This window comes from Acomys russatus, chromosome 13 (assembly GCF_903995435.1).
Source record: "Acomys russatus chromosome 13, mAcoRus1.1, whole genome shotgun sequence".
In the NCBI taxonomy this organism is placed as follows: domain Eukaryota; kingdom Metazoa; phylum Chordata; class Mammalia; order Rodentia; family Muridae; genus Acomys; species Acomys russatus.
The window spans coordinates 37,487,745-37,510,557 of NC_067149.1; positions in this window are offsets into that span (position 1 = coordinate 37,487,745).

The following is a 22,813-nucleotide window of genomic DNA, read 5'->3' on the forward strand; positions in this document are numbered from 1 at the left end:
TGCCCAAGTTCTTATTTTCCCAACTCTAAAGACTAGGGTGTTAAATGAACTACCTCCGCGCCTAATGACTTTCCAGTCTGGTGCTTTTTTCCACCGTCTGCTCTCTCCTTCGATTAGTGTTCCACTTCAGATTTGTTCAGATATCTGAACACTTGAGCAAAAATTCCCATAGTTCAGTCAGGGCAATGCAGTGATTAAGCACGTGACCATTTGTCTTTCCCTCTTTGATCTGTGTCTCATTAACTTCAGGCTAATAACACTGTCTCTGGTTATTGAATACATTTGGAGTTCACTCGTTGGTCTAGTTTCTTAATTTTCCCTTAGTAGAATTTCCAAAATACTTTGTTTGAATACATTGACTTTCCAGTTACCACTCTGTCTGCTCTCTCCCACCTTCAGCCCATTTTACTTCTCCTGGAGTTCCTTTCTCACTAAGATTCATTGTTATTTATTTGAAAAAAAAAAAAAAAAAAAAAAAAAAAGGATCACTTATTCCATTCTTCTAGTCTACCCGCTTTCCTTTCCTCCAAATGACAAGCAGATAGCGGTCAGAAGTGGAAAAGTCCCATTCCTCACATGCCCACTGGATACCAAGTACCTAGCCTATGCTTTTCAGGCTGTTTTACTGTTCAGGTCACTCAAAATATGATGTATTTATATATATACAAAATGTTACTTTTTTCACCAGTGCATGCATGCACATGCACGCACGCACGCACGCGCACACACACACACCAACTGGTGGCTAAAAGGCATTGAAAGTTTAGGTGAGAATTTCAGACCTCCTCACATCTCTGACACAGACTCAGAAAGGAGGAAAAGAGAACTCCGTTTTCTGTCTGCACTTACTTTTGGTGTGCCTGAAATGCTGTTTCTCAGACATAGGTCCCAGAAACTGACATGTTTGTTTTTATTACTGATTGTAAAAGTCACTCTTTTTTGTTTTAATTAATTAATTTTTATTCACTTTACATCCTGGTCATAGCCTCATCCCTCCTCTACTCCCAGTACCACCCTCCCTTCCTTTCCCCTCTTTCCCCTTCCCTATTTTTCAGAAAAGTGGAATCTCCCTTCCCATCTACCCCAGCTCATCAAATAACACCAGGACATCATTTCCTTTTCCCCTGTGGCCTGTCAAGGCAGTCCTTGCCAGGGGGAGTGACCAAAAAACTGACATCAGAGTCCACATCAGAGACTGACCACACTCTCCTTGCTAGGGAACCCTTATGAAGCCTGAGCTGCCCACTGGCTACATTTTTGTAGGAGGCCTGTGTCCAGATCATGAAAGGTGCTTAGTTGGCGCTTTAGTTTCAGCAAATCACTCAGGACTCTGGCTAGGGAAAGGAACTTTTATTCTCCGGTTATTTTAATTCTTGTCTGGGAGGACTGCTGCCTTTGTTTGCTAACCTAGTCCCAGTCCTGGAAGCTTCTAGCCTCCAAACAATCTACACTAGGCCTAGAATATTTTCAACCTCTGAGACTTACTTGTTCTTATTGAGTCCTGGCCGGGCTGGTTCAACTCAGCTGTTCTGCTCAAACTCCTCTCCCAGCTGATTTATTCAATTTGGCTTTTCTCTCGACCTCTGAATTGCTCTGCTTGGCCTTAAACTAACTCCAGAATACTACTCTAATCTTCTGGCTCTTTCTCATTCTCTGTCTCATTTGGTTTTCACCTGATTTCTTTAACTGTAACCTGTCTTTCGATTACTGTCCTGGGAAAATGACTATTCCTCATTCTCTGTGTTGCTTCCTTAAGTAGCTTCCCTTTCTTCTCTTTTCTCTTGAGAGTTGGGTATATCCTATCCTGCCAAATCTTTCTCTGATTTGTCACTTTTTCTGGACTCCATGAGACATCACTTCCAAACATGGTTGTTTTCTTATACAAAGTAACTTTACATTCATGGTTTGGAATTAAAAGCATGTACCATCATGCCTGGACCTAAGCTTTCTGTTACCTGAAACTTGATCTGTACCAGGCTCACCCTGAACTCATATCTGCTTGCCTCTGTCTACTGGATTAAAGGTATGTTTGTATTCTGGCTGGATCACATAGACCTAGAAGGTCTTTGGATGTGATCTCTTGCCAGAATAGCCATGTCTAAGTTAAATTTTCTCTACAACTTATATTGGAAATATAGCATTTTGGGGGGATGGATTGGGGGCCATAGAAGTTGCCACATAAGCCTTATATGTCCCTCTTTCTCAATTATGAGTCTCAAGTTATAAATACCATAGCAAAATTAGCTTTCTTGCCCTTTACAGTCAGAAGGAGCACATATGATGGATTTATACTGGGTTTCTGGCAATAGCACAGACTCTGTTCATGAACACAGTCTCTCCAGTGTTCGGCAAGGGTAGAAGTGGGGAAGTACTCAGTTTTCTTTAGGGGGCTGCCCATGAGGAGTTTGATCATGCTCCAGTGAGCAACACATCTGGGCAGCAAACCAGGCTTTTTCCTCCCTTTTTTGGTGTGTATGTGTGTATGTGTGTGTGTGTGTGTGTGTGTGTGTGTGTGTGTGTATGTGTGTGTGTGTGTGCATGCGTGAAGGTTACAAGGGTAGAAAGGATGGACCTGGGACGACTGGGAAGTGAGTTGTTCCAAATAATTATTTCCAAATAATTACGAAAATATTATATATATGAACATATAAAGGAAATAGACTATTTACTTTGATTCCTTCAAATAGTAAAATGTCCCATGTGTTATGTAATTCTACCCAGGGCTCATGCAAGGAGAAGTGGACAGCAGCTGTTCTTCAATAGCATCTTCATTGATTGTTAGCTATCCAGTCTTCCTTTATCCTCAAAATTCTTACTGTGCTAGTATCAAGATTTGTGTGGAATTGCTTATCCCAATCAGAGGAACTCCGTTATTATTTCTGATGTCAGATTAGTGTCATCTGTGTCCTGAGATGAACTAATCTCTTTATAATTTTTTTAGTAGATAGTTATAGATCATGTCCTGTCTGTCAGGCACCCTATTAGGTACTCAAGTTTTACAACCAAGGGCTCAATTCCTGCCAGCATGAAACTCACAGTTTGAACAGAAGCAGGCTAGAATATAATCATCGAAATGGAGAACCAGGGATTCCCATCCATGTAATACTCTTGGTTCTCAGATAGCAGAAAGGGAGATCTCCCTCCAGCTCAGAAGAAATAGTCATAAGCAAAAGTTGATGCTCCCTTCACCTGAGGGGTATATTCTTATCACCATTCCTCTGCTTTTCTTTTGCCTGGGGTTACACCGATTGTTCCCGAGAAGCATGGGCTTCATGAGGTCCTGTTTCAAAAAAAAAATATTATCAATAGAATAAAAAAGCTAAGCATGATGGCATATTCTATAATCTCATCGTTCAGCAGGAGGCTGATGCAGGAGATTGGTGATTTCAGGATAAGGTTGGGTGATCTGAGAAAGCATTGTCTCACCAAACAAAATGGAACAAAGCAATAAAACAAAAGAGAAGAAAGAAGAATTCTCAGCAAGCGAAGCCATTTGGATCACATGCCTACTGCTGTCATGAAATGAAAAGAAAAACAAACACTCCCAGTATATATATATATATATATATATATATATATATATATATATATATATATATATCTTCAAGGAAATAATATTCTTTTCTGAAACTGCTTTGATGGGCACATAGAAAATCTATCTAGTAGGAGGCTAGGTCATGGATGATGGAAAGGCAGCAACATGAAGACCCACAGAGTGAAGGAGGATGTGCCAAGGAAGCAAAAGACTTGTATGAGACTACACGTTTGATTCCTTTTCCTTTGGCCAGAAGGCTAGAACACATTGATTTTTCCAGTGTTATACCAATTTGCATATGTTGTAGCAATAGGTGTATATTAGCCACATTTCTTGTTTGTGTGGAAATGTCGTAGGAACCTTGATAGACACGTGCATGGAAACTTGGTGATGTCAAAACTCTGTAACCACTAAAATGGAGGATCAGAGGAGTCTAGAACATGTCACTTGCTTTTTCTGTTTCCATGGCTCCAAACATTTTATTGAATTTAGTATTTCATCATTTATTCAAAAAAGTATTACTTGGCAAGTCACCACAATAAAGACTTGCTTTATCTACATAGTAGCTGCTTTTTCTAGCCCAAAGCCACATATTTTTTGTTTCTGTCGCCTTAAGAAAATTTGGTAATTTAATAATGAGAGGTTGAAAATCTTTCAGTTTCCCCTTACAATAAATCTCAATTTCCCATTAAACTCACAGCCAAGGAAGTATTAATCAGTTGCCAATAAACAAGTTCTGTGCTGGAGTTCACATATGTTTCTCCTAGAGACAGCATATGCTTGCATGAAACTGCAGAACTGTGCTCACTAGAGAAATATTTTCTTGTAAAGAGTTTCATTACGCTATTTATTTAATTTTTTCATGGTTGAGCCCCATTTAAAGAATACGAATATAGTTTGTTGCTGGAAAGAAAGGTACTTGTTACTTATTTTAGTTTGTCATGAAATATACAGGTTTCTGATTGTTCAGAAAGATGCCAGTGTCTTCTCTTTAGGCAAAGCTGGGTGATATAATAGTTAAGCTGATAGTTTTTTCTCTTTCTCCTTCATCAGAGTAACACTGTGTCTTTATTTTGAGGCAAGTGAAGAACTCTAACTACCCTCACTCTGAAAAGCCACAATACTGGTGAATTCACCTTATAGGACTTCTATAGGAAAATACTGGAGTGAAAGAATTTGTGTAGGGTATTCACCACAATGTTTGATATATTTATAGTGTCAAGTGAGTGAAGCTAGTCTATTTACCATTATTTTGTCAACTTACACTCATTTCAAAGTTAACATATGAGGACTGAGAAAGGCTTAGTTGCTTCTAGGAATTTTCATACTCAAATGAGTGTCAGATTCATCTTTGCTTTCCAAACACCTTTTGTAGTCCACTTCAATGAACTATGTTTCTATTACTAAAGGCAAGATGTAAGCAAAAGGAACCATGGCTAATTTTGCACTATTGTGAACCCAAGGTTTGGCATAGTTCTGTTAGATGAAACAGTACAGATATGAATATATTGAAAAAATATGATCACTGGGCTAGAGAGATGACTCAGTAGGTAAATGTCCTTTCTTCTCTTTGCAAGAACCAGAGTTCAGATTCCAGAACTGATATTGGGTAGCCTGAAACTCCAGCTTCAGGATATCTGCTGCCCTCTTGTGGCCTTCACCAACAACTGCACTCATGTGGACATACACATACAGATAAGAATACATAAATCTTTTTTTAAAATTAATTTATTCAGATTACAACTCAATTGTTATCCCATCACTTGTATCCTGCCATTCCTCCCTCCATCCTGCTTTCACCCTATTCCACTCCCCTAGGTCTATGACCAGGGGGGAACTCCTCCCCCTCTATATGGTCATAGGCTATCAAGTCTCATCTTAATGAAATAAGATAATTAAATTTTATAAGGACAATCTTATAATAAAAATGTGATTAATCAAAAAATGATCACAGAGAATGATAAACATAACATATGTTCTCTGGGTAGCCTTATCTGTCCTTGACTCACTTTGTAGACCAGGCTGGCCTAGAAATCAGAGAGATCTGCCTGCCTTTGCCTCATAGAGTGCTGAGATTAAAGGCATGTGCCACCATGCACAACTAATAATACTTTTTAAATTGATTTATTATTTTTAAATTTTTTCTTTTTATGTTCATTGTACATAGTACTATATTTCATGGAGATATTGCATCCCAATATGTATTGTGTGCTATATATTGAGTGCATTTCTTTCAAAGTATTTCTTAACACCTTACATACAGCATGGAATTATACTTTAGCTGCCCAAAAGGTATTTGATTCCATACACTCACTTGTAATTATTGGAATCTGGTGTGAATTATCACATCTGTGTTAACAGATCTGGCTGACCCAAATGTTAATGACTTTCTCCTGAATAAGGTCTGTGGAAATTTCTGTTGGCATGCGAGCTTAACTCAAGTTTCTTCTCTATTTGCCAAAGCAAAAAGTGGCAGCATCATTGTCAAGTGAAAATCCATAATATCTAGGAAAACTGTACCCATTATGTGAATATTGTATATTCAAATAAATAACTACTCACAAAGATAGCTATTGTTGCATAGTGGGAGGATTAATAGTTACAGTGAGGCCTGTTTTCTTTTGAGGTTTAATTTAATTTAATTCTGTGGCTTGTATTAGCTGATGAAATTAATTTGAATTTAATTACTATGTGTGGCTGTTAATTGTTCTCAGTCATGAGGAGTAGTCAGTTATGCTGAACCCCTGATCCAGCCGCTGTGTACGGTTTTCTACTGATTGGGAATATGTGAAGAAGAAAGCAGTACCTCATGGAGGCACTCCAGGTGCAGTGCATGCCTACTAGGCTCTTGTGATTCAAGGGAAAGGCCTGACTTGTTAGAAGGGTGCAGCAATGTAAGGAGTGGCTATGCTGTTAGCATGCTTTGCATATTCATAAACTGCAAGTACAGAGAGGCAAGTGGAAAACAGTTGGCCCTGAGTAGTGGTTGTAGGGAGGCCTGGTGGCACTCAAAGAAAGAATAAGCAGGCTACCAAGATAAGACTTGATAGCCTATGACCATACAGTGGGGGAGGAGGTCCCCCTTGGTCATAGTCCTAGGGGAGGGGAGTAGGGTGAAAGAGGGAGGGAAGGAGGAATGGGAGGATACAAGTGATAGGATAACAATTGAGCTGTAATCTGAATAAATTAATAAAATTGAAATAAAAAGTTTTTAAAAAAAGAATCAAATTAATGCATGTAAAAATCATTTTGCAAGTGTTAAACTGTTGATTGAAATAAAAAGATATGTGAAGTAAAGTCTTTGGGTACCACTTAATGACACATTTATTTGAAGAGTCACACTGGATTAATGAGATACATCAGAGACACCTGTGAAAGAATTTTTGATAACTACAGTATACATTTATGGAGATTAAGCACAAATCAAAGATCCTTTCTGCTACAAATGCTGACACAAATAAAGATTCCATACATTGTGCTAGGGGTGTGGCTCTGTTACCTGCTGGCAGAGCCAGGGTTTGCCAGGGTCCTCTTTTGCAAAAAGCTGAAAATAAAGCCTCGCTTTAAATTTGCAAAAGAGGCAAGATGATCTTGTCAGGAGTGAGGACATAGTACAAATTATAGAGAGTTACATTTTCAAGAGTGACAATGGGCCACATGAGTGATGGTCTTCAAAGAATCAGTTAATGACAGGGCTTCTTTTTGTGGGGTTCAGGAAAAGGAGAATCTGACTAGCAAAGGGCATCATTTATGGCCTCTCTATTTTAGCTGGTAGATTAGGCCATATGTTTATTTTTCTGAGTATGCGTGTCCTTTCATATGCACACCCTATTATGCAGGTAGTACACAGGGAATTCTCCACAAACATTAAATTCTCCATAAACATTAAATTGAAGTTTACTGTGCACCTACCCCAAACCAGTTCAAACCTGATGAGTCTGTCTCTTCTTTCTGGCAGAATATACTGGTAATACACTAGAGTAGAACCTATCTAAACTGATTTTTATTTGGGACAGGGAAATCGATATTAGTCAGAGATGGAAGTCTGTGTAGCCTGATGCATGGAGGTCTGCGAGGGTCCTGAGGTTGCTAGGTGAACTGGTAAAGAGGAGTATGAGTGGATATAGCACATGTAGATGAAGAAACTGAGCTCCACTATTACAAGAGGCAGTGTGCGGATATCCCAAACTAAACCGCATCCGGGATAAGCTATCTCTTATGCTTGTGTGCTTCAGTTCAGTGCTAGAACAGTGGCCTGGGATGCAGAAGGCCCTAGCTGCATTCCCAGTATTACCAAAACATGAAAGATGGTCAAATCTTCTGTATGTCTGCTTAGAAAAAGCAGTGATTAATGCCATAATATATGTATAGATTTTTATAATACGTTCAGTCTATATGGATGTTATAGCAAGAACAAGCTGTTGAGAATTCACCTGCTCTATGGGTAGATTTCTTTTCTTTTTCTTTTCTTTCTTTCTTTCTTTTTTTTTTTTTTTTTTTTTTTTTTTGATGCAACGTCAAACTTTATTCAGAACCTCAAACACTTTATACTCTGGGGTAAAAATTCCACATGTAAAATTCTCATGATTTCAGGCTGTACACAAACACAAGTACAAGCCACATGTAGCAAAATCATGTTTTTCCATAGAGCAGTATAAAGGATAGTTTAGATATTTAGATTTCTTGAATCTGAGGCTGAGGTGCCCTATCTTAAACTGGGGCCATTGCACTTCAGGGACTTTTATCTGTATTCTATTTGTTAGTGTATGTAAAATAGAAGTGTCTCCGTAAATAGCTCTGTTTCAAGTTTTTAATGAGATTAATTGTAATGGCATGTGGTCTTTTAAACAGAGCAAATAAAGTCAACAAATTATCTCCATAAAAAAAAAGGATGAGGTTTTGGAAACGGGCCTGGGAATATTTCAAGTTCATATGCTCACAGCCTTCCCTTCTGCTCTGTTCTTTCATGCAGGATTTCCTGTGAGTGAGCAAAATAACGAAGTTGGGCTGTCCAGGCCAACCCTTATGATGTTGTTGGCCCAGTAAGGATAGTGACAACTCCATTTCTTCTTTGTTTGTTCAATTCACCCTTGCAATGTCCAGGAAATAAATATCTAGGGAGGAGAAACAGACATGAGGCACAATGGGTGAAGCTGACCTCAAGTTAATGGGATTTGGGCTCTTTGAAAGAAAACACAGTGCCAGAGGAGAGGTGAAAGCTGTACTCAGCAGAGAAGCCATCTGGTTTAGTTCACATGTTCTTCAATTCTTATTTTATCACCACAGAGTGAATGCCCAGTAATTCCGCACACAATACAGGTCAACTTACACAGTGGTTAAATCTTCCACGCCTTTCATACATGTCTATAATGGGGGAAATTGGCAGGTAAATGTTGACATGACAAAAAACCCCCCAATATTTGCATGAGAGACTAATAATTTCATGTGATCATTTGTTAAATATTTGTTGGTCATATCTTCTACACTGAATATGGTCCAAGGTAACCAGGGACATGGCAGAGAAAATGAACTAAATTAACATGCCTGTTTATTGAATCATTTTGTTTATTGGGCTAGTTCCCAATGCTAAGTTTAAAATATATAAACTTAATCCATAAAGTGCATATAGATATGGCTGTCTCCAAGTAATGCAAACTGAGACTCAAGGGTATTGAACAACTATATGGACGATAGATAGCTGGTGACGCTAGAGACAGAATCTGAAACCAGCACATCTGCTCATGAAAATCATGTCCAAATATCTACAAGAGCTAAAAAAAAAAAAAAAAAAAAAAGAACTGTGATAAAGCCCAGGTCAGTCCTGTGTGATTAAAAAAGGCACATAGCATCATATTTCACAGGATTTTTTGGAAAGTTAATAATTCTTCAGGAGCCAGTCTTTTTTGCCTTTTATAAGGCTCTGCAATAATAATCCTATACAGTCTGTCATTTATAATTGTTTGCAAAAACGTTATAAACGACAGTCTGCTTATTCACAAGTGCTTCATCCACAGCTAGGAATAAGCTGGCTTAAGTGTCATAATGTACAGCAGGTAACTATGACAGTGTCTGATACATGGCAGAAGCCAGTCAAGATTTCTCCCCTGTCCGGTGTTCGTGTTTTCTTTTCCCATAGAATTTGCTTTTTATCTGCTATGTTATGGACCACAACCCCCTAGTGTAGGAGAAAGATCATGCCTTGTAATGACTTGAAATGATCTAAGCACTTCTATCTTCCTTTATGCTTCTCCTTGCCCTTTCGGTGTCTATTCTCGATGGTAAGCTAGTCAGCCAAAGTTGATAGTCCCTCCCCATCCACCTCAGAATTTGAATACTGTTTGACTATATCTTTCTCTTGAGCAAAAGTTGGTAGAAATCAAGTATTTCTCACATCCCAAAACCCAGACTTGTTTCCTTAAGTGTGAACCTAACTTGGATGAAGAGCTGTGAGTTTTTGTTTTGACTACTGAAGATAATTAGTATAACCCAATCTTAGTCCCTAATTTTCTCTGCCAGTCACTACCTACACATATTTCATGTTACCCCCTTTCTGCTTTCTGTGCTCTTGAGAAAAATCTACATTAGAGTTGATCCAAGGAGATCATAAGTTGAATGAACCTTACACGGACGTCCTATATCTCAGTTTCTTCTAGTCTGACCCACCTGTTGGGCATTATTTTAGAAGCTGTCTGGGCAAATGCTAAATTTTACTACCTGCAACTGGTTAAGACAGAGTCTGAAGGATTAAATAAAGGTCTCTTCCCTTTTCTGAGCATTTTAAAAGTCATTCTCTTTCTCCTCCGCTGCTTTGCTTTTCTCCAGCTAAAGCGCAGGCTGAGCTTGTCAAGAGCAATAGGCTGCTGCTTCAAAAGCCAAGGAGGCCCCCTGGGTGTGCGGGAACCTGAGCTTTGCAGTCTACTATCTCACATTGTCTTATGAATTCTGATAAGGCCTTTGAATCAGAGAAAACTGGAAACCAAGTTCCTCTTAAGCTTTTTTAAAACTCTTAAAGAACTTTTTTTTTTTTCCTTTTAGATTTGACAGCACATTTCACAAACCTTACACTTACTTGGTCACTGAACTGGCTTGCTTAGATAGCACACAGAAGGATTCATCTTGAGGTAAACTAAGGCTAGATTTTCAGAGTTCTTTTTTTGTTTTTGTTTTTTTTCATTCAGAAGATATGACTGTTTGCTCTTGAGTCTACTTAAACTTGAAAGCTCAGCACTGTTATTCTTACCCGTTGCTTGGTGCCCTCTCTGTATGGGTGTGAAGAGCTCTTGAATAATGAAACATGACAAACACCATCAACTAAACCCAAGAAGAGGCACTTGAGTGCTTAGAAAAGTTAAGAGACTCAGGTGGAATTGTACAGTCCGTGGAGGAATTCCTAGGAACAATTATAGTTAATTTTATCCCTCCTTATAGTTCTTTTTCCAACTCATCAGATTGTGGCAACAAGTGGGCGAGCTGTTCCTTCCTTTCCAATTTAATCTAAAGATCACTTCAAATGACTATTCACATAGGGTAAGCGTCAAGGATATTCAGAAGAAGACACATGACTGGCACCTTGTGGCTCAGAAACTGATCATCACATGAGTCATCTGGATGCTTGCTGTCTTCCTCTTGGTCTCAATTGTTTATATAACTGTCAAGAATCTCATATAAAGACATGTAATAAACCCAAAGATGCAGACAAATACCTGAGAAATTTTGATATGAACTTATTTAGGAGATCATGGGAACCAGTGACATTTCCATTGGACTCTAAGATAAAGGAATTTGTTCCACATGACCACTGTTCCACCATTCCATCCTAAATGAAAAAAGCCAAGTGGGAAAAAACATAGATCATTTCCAAATACTATTACTGTGAAGGCACCTCAGCGACAGACAGTGATCACCATGATTTGTTTATCTTGGGTAACAATGGGAACTAGGACTACAAATAAGTATACTGAGTGTTGATGAAGGCTTGTATTCACAATGTTTAGAAGATTGAGGCAGGAGGAAATGAGTTCAGTGCTAGCTTCAGCTATATGTTAAGTTCAAAGCCAGAGTAGGCTACATGGAGCCTAGTACCAAATATTCACAAAAATTAAGCCTAGGGGGCATTAGGAATGTTTGGTTTATGGAACTAGAGGCAATGGTTATGACTAAACACTCAATACTCAGTTTGCACTCATTCTCTCAAATACATCTGTTTACTAAAAACAAATATATGTTTGCTTATATATATTTTCAGAAATGTATAAGAAAGCCAGTTGGCACCTGTAATCCCAGCACTCACGAAGGTGTGTGGATCTCTGTGGTCTGCAAGGCAAGTCCAGAACAGCCAAGGCTACACAGAGAAACCCTGTCTCAAAATACACTCCCCACAAAGAAAGTCAGTTGTGGTAGTTTATCACTGAGTGATTGTAATATGATTATATCTTATCAGAAACATATAATGGGGGAAAGTAAAACTCCCCAGTGAGTAAAAGTGTTCGCTATCAAACTTGAGGTTGAGTTTGATTCACAGAACTCATGTCACAGAAGGAGAGAATTGACTTCCATAAATTATCTTTATACCCACACTCACACCTATACCCACTCACACCCACACACTCAAACACACACGGATATATATATATATATATATATATATATATATATATATATATATATATATATATATATATCCTCAGTAAAGTAATGAACTTTGATGGTCATGAAAAGGTCGCTTCCAACAACTAAGGTGCACTTGGTAGCTTAAAAGTAGTGTGTGTTTTTTTTCTAGACAACAGAACAGAGAAGAGAAAGCAGAATTACATTAGATTTCAAAGGATCATGGGATATTGGTTAGAGTCCTCTTGTCTACTTGCTTCATCTCTGCCTGTGAGTGCTCAGCTTCAGTCCCATGGGGTTGAAAAAGTTACAGAAATGTCTTTCCTCCTGGCACAGAACTTGGAAAAGGAAAATGGTTAGGTTATTTAGCTTAGAAGATATAAAAATAATTAATGATAAAAATATCTACAGCAGCACTTTTCTATGAGGGAAACCCAATCATATGTACAAAGTGTAATATTGAATACATAAGTCTAAATTTATTAAAAGTAATTATACTGACACATATCCTTTAGGATTTATTTTTATTATTTATGTGTGTGTATGTTCATGTGTATATGTGTGTAAGGATATGCCACGTGTTTTCTGGTTCCTGTGGAGGCCATAAGAGGCCATCAGTTTCCTATATTTGTATTTGTGAGCTACCTGGCAAAGGTGCTGGGAACCTAACATGGCTCCTCTGTAACAGCAGAAAATGTACCAATCCATCTCTCCAGTCTCCAGGATAGGTGAAAAAAAAAATGACCACAGGGCTATTTCAATTTCTTTTATAATTTCTGGACTCTTCCAGGAACAAGGTACTGAGCCTTTTCAGCGAGAAAGCCCCACTTAGGGGTTTTTTCCTGTAACAAGAATAAGGTTTAGAAAAAAATAATATCTTTATTTGAGTTTTGGAGATATCAATAGAGTTATTTGCGAAAGTGAAATGGATGGTTTTATGCCTCTAATGAAGTTTGGTGGCCAATAGTTTATAACCCTGGAAATATTTAATTTGGGAACTTTTGTGTTGAGATACTAAAATAATTAACTTACTCTCATCAGAAGCATGCAGAGCAACAGAGGTATGTGTTGTGGAAAATTACATTAGCACTCTTGTACTGAATTCGTATTTGTGGATTGATGCGTATCCGATAGCAAAATGGCGGGTACTTTATAAGTTTACCTTGTTTTAACAAATCACCCATTCAGAGTCACGGAAGCTCCACTTTAAATGAATGATTGTGAGGCGTCAAATGCAAACGTGTATCTGCTGAGAAATTAGGAAAAGAATCTCTAACTCCACTCTATGTCATGTTAGCTACCAGCCTGCCAGTTTTCTGATACATTAAAGCTGTGGGCAACAGCCTATGGTCCTCACATCAGGCACGGTCCACAAATTGTCTCTCTCCCCCCAATTTCATTTTTAAAAATCAATTAAATTTGTGTTTTGACAACTTTACACATGTACATAAAAAGTACTGACCACTCTTAGCCCTCATGTACTGCCTGATACCCTAGTGTTTCCTCCCACCTATAACAAGACGTCTTCTCACATTCATGTTTGTTAGTTTTATTTCATAGCCTACTGATTTCCCCCATAGAACTCTATAAGAACATAGGTTTGGAAGTGTCTGCTGGAGCCTGCTTGCCTCCACAGCAGCCTCACAAGTGAAGAAAATAACCTTCCCTTTCCCATTATCTTGCCATAGCCAATACTTCTTCAGTAAGGGGCAGGGCCCCAAGAGGGATTAGTTACAAGGCCAGTCCTGTTTGACCAGGCCTCCTGCGGGAAACCTCACTTGAGAACTCATGTAGTGTTAATGTAGGTAGAGTCTAGAGCCAGCCGTGCTTCTCCGCTTTCCTGTACTGCAACCCTTTAACCATAAAACTATTTTTGTTGCTACTTCATAACTGTAATTTTGCTACTGTTATGAATCACTATGTAAATCTCGGATATGCAACCCCCGAGAAAAGGTTGCTTGACCCCACCCACCAAGGGGTCATGACCCACAAACCGAGAACCACTGCTCTAGAAATTGAACCTCTTCAGCCCATCTGCACCGGACTCCCAGCTCTTATACAGTCCCCGACTTCTCCAGTGTCACGGAAACTTAAGCCTAACCATTTGTTCTGTTCCTTAGGGCAAGTTCCTCATTCAAGGCCAGAGTTGCATAGTTTTAACACATAGCAGGAGCTTGCAAAGCCTGAAATATTTACTGTGTTCCCTGAAAGCTTTTAGTAAATTAGTTCATATACTGTGTATGCAGCTAGCAAACCAAATAACCAATAAAAAGGAAATGACTTTATTTTTAATTACATTAATCTGAAATAATGTAATTTCCTTTTATTTTCAAAGAATCAGGTCATGGGGGAAAAAAAGTAGAGAATGTTTGCTGGACCCCCAGTGAAAGATGCTGACTGTACATTGCATTCTGCAGTGGCTCCTGGAGCAACTTGCTTTAGCTAGAGGGCAGTCTTCATTTCCTTACTGCTTAACAGTGTGCATTTAGCTAATAAAGCCTGGCTCAGGCATCTTGTTCCTGTTCTCTGCGCTAGTCTGTGTGGCTTCTGGCACGTTTCTTCGGATAAGGTCTGCATGACATATGAGATGCAGGATTAATTTTGGGAGCTGATGAAACGCAGCTTCCTTTGGCATTCTTATGCTTCACGATTTCTGCTTTCTTTGCCACTGGACTTTATATAGATTGTTTTCTTGGCTCCTAACAGTTTGAGGGAATTTATAGGAAGACAACATCATCGGTTCTTTCATATCAAAATATTGTTAATGTGTCACGAAAAGGGAAATGCATGATAATTTATTCCTCGAGCTAGAATATTTTCACAGTCAGCTTCCTGTCTGGACAAAGAACCCTGGCCTAGCAGGCATCTGAGGATTCTGAAGATGCCTGCATCTTGATCCTCTGAAGAGGCCTTCATCTTGAAATAGAAAACAGAGATAGGATAGTCCCTTTGAAAATAAAAATACAGTCTTTTATTATAAAGTGTCTCCTTCAGTCTTCACAAAGTTTTTCTTTTATTTCCAAAGGAATTTAACTTTTATTTGATAGATACACTTCCTAGGTTAAATAACTCATTATTTTGGTTTAAAATTATATGTTTCCATTTTTTTCATCACACTACCACAAACAAACTTTGTCTTAAATAATGTTTTACAGCCCCCTGCTTCTTAGAGCCCCCTTCCCATCCTAATGTCCAGCTAAATGACACACTCTTCTACAGGAGTAGAATGAGCAAGGACAATAAATGTACAAGAAGTTACCCTTACTTTCTAATAAATTAGACTTTTAGATTTCCAGGGAAAAATAATGGAGGCAACCTTACACTTTGAATCAAGCCTATAGTTGACATTAATTACAAGAGGTAAACGTTAATAACCTAGATAACATAATTTTGTTCTGTGCCTAGATAGAGCAGTTTATTATTGTCTTCATGACTTTATTGGTTACTTAGTTGTTGAAGTGATCAAACACCTAACAAGAAGCAGCTAAAGGAAGGGAGGAAGGATTTCTTTGGGTTTTTTTGTTTGTTTGTTTACTATTTGAGAGGATGTGGTTCATCATGGTGGGAGGAGAGGAGGGCAGCTGGTCACCTTGCATCCACAATGCTGACATCATTAAGATGCTGGTGCTGGAATCACTCCCAGCTTTCTAATCAGTCCAGGAACTCAGCCTGTTGAACGATGCCATCCATGTCTACAATGGTTCTTCCTACCCCAGTTAACCCAGTCTAGGAAGCACCTCACAGACATGCTTACAGTTTTGCCTCCTGGATGATTCTGGGCTCTGTGTATACTTGACAATCATGTCACACTGGTTATTCACAATAGAGTGAAAGAAACAGGGGTGACTTGTATCCTGGTAGAAACTGATCCCACTAAGGAGCTCTTTAGAGAAGCGTATGGATTAACTTGTCTCATTCCCTTTAAAAAAAAAAAAAAACAGTGACTAGTACCATTCCCAACAGAGTACTTTGATGAGAGATATGAAAAGAGGAACACCTTGGACTCCTTGAATTTGTGAATGGGCCCTCATTCTACTGACAAGAAGTGTATCCAGTCTGTGAATCTTTGCAAAAAAGGACACAGAGATGGTAAGAAACAGGTGTTTGGTGATTCCAACGACACTGTTCCATACACAACAGGAATGAAACACGTATGACCTTCCAGAAACTGTGGCAGCATGCTTAAGGCCTTCACAGGGTCAAGCCACAGGTAGTCTCAGCACAGAGAAGGGGAAGTGTACACTGGCTCCCACACTGCAGCAGGAAGCTGTCTGTGAATGATACCCATGAGCAGAAGAAAAATCTGTTTTCCCCAATGGCACCTCACTGACATAGTGGACATACCTAAAGTCAGGATCCAGGCCCAAGGGTACTTTAGACTTTCATCTTATTTTTGGGGTCATTTTTGTCGCATTGGTCTTTTGCTTCTTTATTTTAATGTTCATTTTTCTGTTTTGGTGAGGTGTGTGTGTGTGTATGTGTGTGTTCTGCTGTTTTGTTTATGTTTTTGTTACTTTGGTTTTTGTCAGTTTGTTTTTAAAGAGGGCAAAAGACAGGCATGGTAACATGCACTTTTAATTCCAGCACTTAAGAGGCAGAGGCAGGAGGATCTCTGTGAGTTCAGTTCCAACCTTGTCGACAAAGAGAGTTCTGCAATAGCCAGGGCTTTGACACAGAGGAACCCTGTATTAAAACAAACAAACAAACAAACAAACAAACAAAACACAAAACACAAAACACAAAACCACAAACCCCAAACCCTAACCCAAATAAAAACAAAAAACCAACTCACTAACCAAACATCCAAAAAAATTGCTATATAGAGGGAGTGATGGACATTTTGGGGAGTTGTAGATCAAATAGAAAGCAAACATCCAAGAAGGCAATATTTAAATAAAGTGTTTTGCTGGAGACAAGAAAATTACATTTTTCATCTCTTAACACATTTATGCTTTAAGTGTTTTGGAGGCTGAGTAAATTGTACAATTTATATGACATTGTCTTATCACTATGACAGTGACATAAAACGGAAAAGAAATATAGACATATTTTGTGGACTTATTTGAGAAATTTATTTCACTATGTGAGAATGTTCTGGCTTTCCTTTCTTGGATTAAATTTGTCATGCTGGACCACTGTTTTTATTTTAATTGATATACAAATGAGTATCCTAATGGGCTCCCATGCAATGTTAGAGTGCATGTCTGCCTTACATAGCAATCAAATTAGACAATGTAGTAAGTCAGTCACCTTATTTGTGGATCATATATTGGTAGTGAACACATCCATTATTTTCTAGCCAGTTTTCAATACCTAAAGAATTATTATTATTCAAGGTTCTGATACTGTATCACAGAATACAATGATGGACTCCTCTCTTTTACCTGTAAACTTGTGCCTTGGCAAAGTCATCACTTTAGAAAGCTGATCTTGCCTTCTCCTTTCCCTACCTATACTTGTAGTCTCTAGAAGTATTTTTGGTGGTTATAACCCTGAATGGTAAGTAGTGAATAGAGGTCAGTGACCTTGCTAAGCATACTATAATCACAAGAAAGCTAGCTCAGCAGTAAAGACAATTTTGTCTAAAACCTTAATAGTGACATGATTGAGAAGCCATTTTAGAACTGTAACTTCCAATTTCTTCTCCTTAGCATTCTGGGATTGGAGGCCCAAGAAGTATGAACAGGGTCAAAGCTTAACAGAAGACACTTAAGGCAATTTATGAGACTAGATGAAATTGTAACCCTGCAAATATACAAGGCTAAAGTAAAGCGCAGATCCTTAAACTGGCTTGAGACCTCATAAGACTCTAGTAACTGAATGTGGGTGGGTCAAAAGTGTAGTGATAGTAAGTTTTCTAAATAACAAATGACCAAAATTCAATTCAGAATCAAATGGCTGATGAATCTCAGCTGTTTCTGGTAGCCCTCACTAGAATGTCACACCATGCAAACTTACTGCAGCCTTGGGTTGGAGCCCACATACCGTATATCAAATCCTTTGCCCTGTCTGCCCATCACAGTATATAATGCCATGTAGCAAATCCTGAAATACCATGAGTTATGCATTAAAGACTGTTACATATTGTGAATTGCAATGTTTTTATTGCATTTACAGTTTTCTGTGCTTACAGGAGTATAGCAGTTTAATTAAAGAAAACAAGGATTTCCATCGTTCATTCCTCAGTATCTTAGGTTAAAGTGACTCATTTTAAAAATTGCTATATGAATTGCTATTTGAATTTCATAAACAAAATTCTCAGTTAATTTTGCCATGGGGTTACGACATAATTGCCAGTAGTGCCTAAATGATCCTGTATAGAATTCTGCCATTTTGTAGTAGCTATGTATACTACAATGAAAAGCAGTGTTCCCTGCATTGACAATTACAAAGTCAAAGTATCAGAGAGTTCGAAAAAGCATTGGAGATAGTCTGAATCCTGCATTATTGGACATTAAGACAAGATTTATTCTTTATCAAAAAACAAGTATATCTATATCATTAATTTGCAAGTCCACTTTCCTCCTTAATAAGTGTTAAACATGTATGTATACCTAATTATTGCCTAAAATTAATTTCTTTATGATTTATTCAGTAGATGTTTGATTTCTGTACTTACTTTAAAACCTTGTAACTCTTGAGTTTGTGTAAATCTTTGGCCAAAAGGACTTGCTAAGGGGAAACATCTAAGGAACTTTGATGCAGAATATGGTGTAGAAGTTTAATATTTCAGTACCCAGAGGACAAGAGTGGGAACGCTGTCTATTAGCTGTGTATCTTTTTAAGAAGCTGATAAGTGAACCAAAAACAAATAATAAAACTTGAGCAAAAGCAAATATATTATTTCCCCCAAATAAATGTAAGTATATATTAAATTTTTTTTAATATTTTGCTTTATGTCTCTGTGTAGTTGAACTTTCTGTAAATACTGACAAAATATCTCCCACAAAAGACAGAGCTGTTCTGAATCTTCCCTGTGGGGGCCTAGCATAGCTCAGGGCACACTCTCCTATCTGGCTGATACTTTCTAGAACACAGCTATGTCTTGTCTCCATACTTTGTCTGATTTGCTGATTTTCTTGTTTTTCTCCTCTCCCTGAAAAGAATGATAAGGGAATGGTTCTTACTTTGGTTTTCTGCCTTACAGAGAATTTGAACACCATCATCATATCCCTTCTCCACCAAAACAAACAAACAAACAAAAAAAAAAACTTGAAAAAAATCTTACAGATTATCAGAGGCTGGACTTGTAGAGAAGAAAGGATCTTTGGGAGCTAAGAACTTCAGTCCTAGTCTGTGCAGTTAGAGGGTGATGTCACTCACAGCAGCATCATGGCAGTGCCTGCAAAGATGCAGGGAACTGCACATTTGGTCCTGTAAGGTTCTTTCAGAGTAGCCCTTCTTTTTATGCCCATGAGGTAATGGTTTCATCTGTGACAACTCTTGAGCATATTTACCCTATAAAACTGTGTGCTGATCATATGAAAAATAACATTTAACTGGCAATTCTTGATTTTTACCTGGAAAATATTCAGACATTGTGCAAGCTGTATGGTTCATAGTCATTTGGAAGCTTGGACTAAATCCATACCATTTGAGTTTTCACCTAATAGATGAAATATTCTTTTAATAATTGTGAGGTTTGATTGTTCACCTGTAGAGTTTTTGTGCATTTGGTTTGTTATGCAGATACAAAGACAGAGCCAAAGTTATAAGAACACTTGAAGCTGCTCAGGACCTGTTTTTCAATAAAAAGCATGAGACATTTTTATCTCATCAATAAATCACTATTACAGCCTTCCCAAGGACCAATGCAGGTAAATGAACAACCAATTTGAATTATCCAAAGTGCACTTTTACATATTTTGAATTATTTTAGGAATTACAGAATTATTGTTTATTTTCCTTCATTGAAAAAATTCCTAGTTCTTCTATGAATAACATACTGGCATAAATGATACATGGAGAAAAACAATTAAACCATAACAAAATCATTGATTTTTTTTTGTTCATTCATTCTATAGTCAGTTAACCCTTCTCCTATGCATGCCTTATCATGATAAGTAGAACACTTGTCCTTTAATGTGGTAGCATGTACATCCTCATGGTTGCTTGGAAAGGAACTAATGTGAATGTGGCTTTTGTTGGCCCCCAGGGTTTCTTGATAAATCAGAACTCCTTCCATAGATGAATGATTTACTTTTTGTGTGATCAAATGGAGGCAGTGGTCCCCAGATGAACTCCAGGCTTACATCCCCAGGTTCAGCAGGACTCAGGAAGAAATGTGTTTATTCTGTTGTGTTCTTGTTAATTGTTCCTTTGGTTAGAAATATACAGTCTAAATCTAGACTAACAACCAAGATGCTGTAACTCTGTGCTTTCTCATTTACAAAATAGACATAAAGTATGCTCCTGTGGCATGCTTGCAAAGCGTGAATGATTCACTATGTTGGATTTAGCACGATGTGGAGTTCCTGTCCAGCTTGATGTATTGAGTGCCTTTTTCTTTTTCCTTTCGTGTTCTGTTTCCATGTGAGATGTCCTCGGACCCCATGCTACTGTTGCTGAACTTGGATTCATGGTATATAATCCTAGAAGTCAGGTTTATCTGTGTGATTGGAAAAGATGAATGAAGACAGCCAAATTAATTTTAAATGGCAGAAAATAAGATACATTCAGTGTGGCTTCATTGGGGAGAGATACAAAGAGATCTTGTAGCCTCCTCAAGTAGGTCTCATGGAATTATAAAGTGAGATTAAAGTTTAGATAGAGGGCTAAGGTTATGCATATTCAGGAAGTTCTCAGGAAGGCATGGCCCTACCCACCTTGGGGTCACTGCTCCTGTGATTCAACCTCATCCCTAAAGGTGGTCAGGCAAGGTGTTAGAATTGTGAAATCTCTTTTCCAGGAGACAGATCCCTCTTAGGCTGTGTCAGACTGCCAGCCTTTTCTTTTCTTCCAGAATTAGATTCCTGGGGAACTTTACATTTCTTAGAGTCCTTTGTTTCAATAGTACAATAGATTGAGAGACACAAGTGTTCCTTGGGGACTATCTTCACTTCTGTCTGGCAAGTTATTGTATTTCAAGGTTTTCTGTGGTTTCCATGATTTCTTTGGCCTTAATACTGATGCCCAAATCTTCATGAATCCCAGTCTTTCAACTGTGGCTCAGCGTCACAGAACACAGCTCCAAATAAAAGCCTCAAGACTTTTGCTCTGTAAGAAAGGTGTGTAAGACAATGAACTCACATCTGGTACCTTGTTCCTATAAGAGTGATCTTGCATGACTAAAACATAACATGTATTTGCTGAATGAACAAACAAACACGTTCTTTAAAGTGGTTAAGATTGTGCCAATATTTTTCTTGGACTCAGAGATACTATAACATTTAATTAAATAGATGACATTGAAGAATAATCCCAGAGCCAGGCACAGTGGCACATTCTTGGAAACCCAGCACTCAGGGAGGCAAAGGTAGGCAGATTTCTACGAGTTCAAGCCAGCCTGGTTTACAAAGCAAGACAGACAGAGCTGTTACACAGAGAAGCATTGACTCAAAAAACAAAAACAAACCAACCAAACAAAAAAGGATAATCTCAGAGCAGAGGATGCAAGCGCTTCACATCCCAAATGTGCCTGTGCCTATGGGCATACCTTCTGCTAATTGTATTTTCTAATTCGTAAAATTGTATGGCTTCTTTCAAGTGTGAGGGTATTCCTTCACTGATGATTATAGTTGTTTCATGGAAGAAACACAAACAGTGGAGATCAAGTTTTGTCACATAGGCATTAATGTCCATTTTCTAAATGAAGCCTCTGATTTTCCAATGAATTTTCCTGTCTGGCTTAGCTGATTAAATGTTCCTCACCACATTTCTTTGTTGGACAATGTCTCTGACTTTCCCACCCCACCTCGTTACTAACACATTCTATTTCTCACTTATATTCATTTATCCTCTTAAAGGTCTCTCAAGATTGATTTCTTTAAAACCGGAATTACAGAGCTTAAACTTTGTTGATCGGGGCTTTATAGAAAGGTTTTGTTTCCTTTCTGTTTGGGTTTCAGTGGTTGTTGTTAGACCAGCAATAGTAGCAGGTAGATGACAATTGACTCTGATAGCAACCAAATAAGCTCCTTAAGCCTTAGTATCAGTGGAGGATTCCAGTTACAACTGGAAATTAGCCCCTACATTCTTTTGATCATATCTCTGCCCTTAGCTGCTGCATTAAGTGGAATGCGTTTGCTTTCAAAAGGAGAAATCACTCAACTGCTAGAACATATTGCCTTTTCATATACATAAGAATAAAAAAGTTCTGTGGCATATGACTTAGTTCTCTCTCTCTTTCTCTGTGAAGTTTTATATATAAATATATATGTATACATATATACACGTATATAAAATTCTATCTAGTTTTCCTGGATAAAACTTTGCTGTGTCCTATTATCATCTAAGAATTCAGGGACCTCCTGATAGAAATTCTCTCTCTTCTCATGTGAAAACTGTCAGGTTTCCTCTCTTTAACTCTAGGTCCATCCTTTGATGATGTTCAGACTCAGAGCATCTGTCTTTCTCTGACTCAGCAGTTAAGGGAGTTGATTTTTACTTACTTTCTTGTATATTGGTGAAAGCTCTTTACAAACGAGGTAGCACTGAACTTTCTGGACTAGA